Here is a 769-nt window from a genome sequence, read left to right on the forward strand (position 1 = left end):
CAAAAGTAATATATTTTAACTATTTAGTTAATAAATAAGTCAGGATATGGTATATCTTCAAAAGTCATATGTTTGTGTGCCTAAAAAGTATCAGTAATCGTACTTTATTACGTTTAGTTGCGGTAGCTCACTGGGGTCGTTGACCTAAAGTTCACGGCTTTCGCGTCAGTGTCTCCAAGCAGATGTTTGGATAAATTTTTCAAGCAATCCATCAACCTTGATAGTTAGCCCGGTAACCATTCTCTACAGGCCGGGATTGGCCTGTTACGAGAGCCCTTTGGAGGTAGGAGAACACACTCTTCGCCCTATTGAAAATGATTATAGATAAGGAACCCAATAAGAGAAGTTTAGACGCTTTAAAATCACGTATATTTACTACTACGAGTACTTTTATTCATAATATAATCCATAAATTTTATACTTAAACAGTGTTAAAATACGCTGTACCAACCACGGTAGTTTTTCTTTGATCATATTCTGTCACTCTACGGTGAACGTGACCAGTATAACACTGAAGGCCAAATACAAAACCTCCCCATGAATGAGTGGAATCGTCCATTGACCTGATGACCTGGACTGTCTTTCACGTGACACGGCGGTCTGTCACTACGGCATTCTTTCCCATTGCTATGCGCGTTCTAAAAGGTATCGGGTTACAAGACGCTATTTTGGCCTGTTTTGGACTACCCGTAAAATATTTGAAAATACACAAATAATATTTAGGGGTAAATTTCGTCAAATTAAAATAAAATTATCGTCTTAACATCCT

The sequence above is a fragment of the Branchiostoma belcheri genome, unplaced genomic scaffold, assembly GCF_001625305.1.
Source record: "Branchiostoma belcheri isolate BF01 breed outbred unplaced genomic scaffold, Haploidv18h27 scaffold47, whole genome shotgun sequence".
NCBI classification, from domain to species: Eukaryota; Metazoa; Chordata; class Leptocardii; order Amphioxiformes; family Branchiostomatidae; genus Branchiostoma; species Branchiostoma belcheri.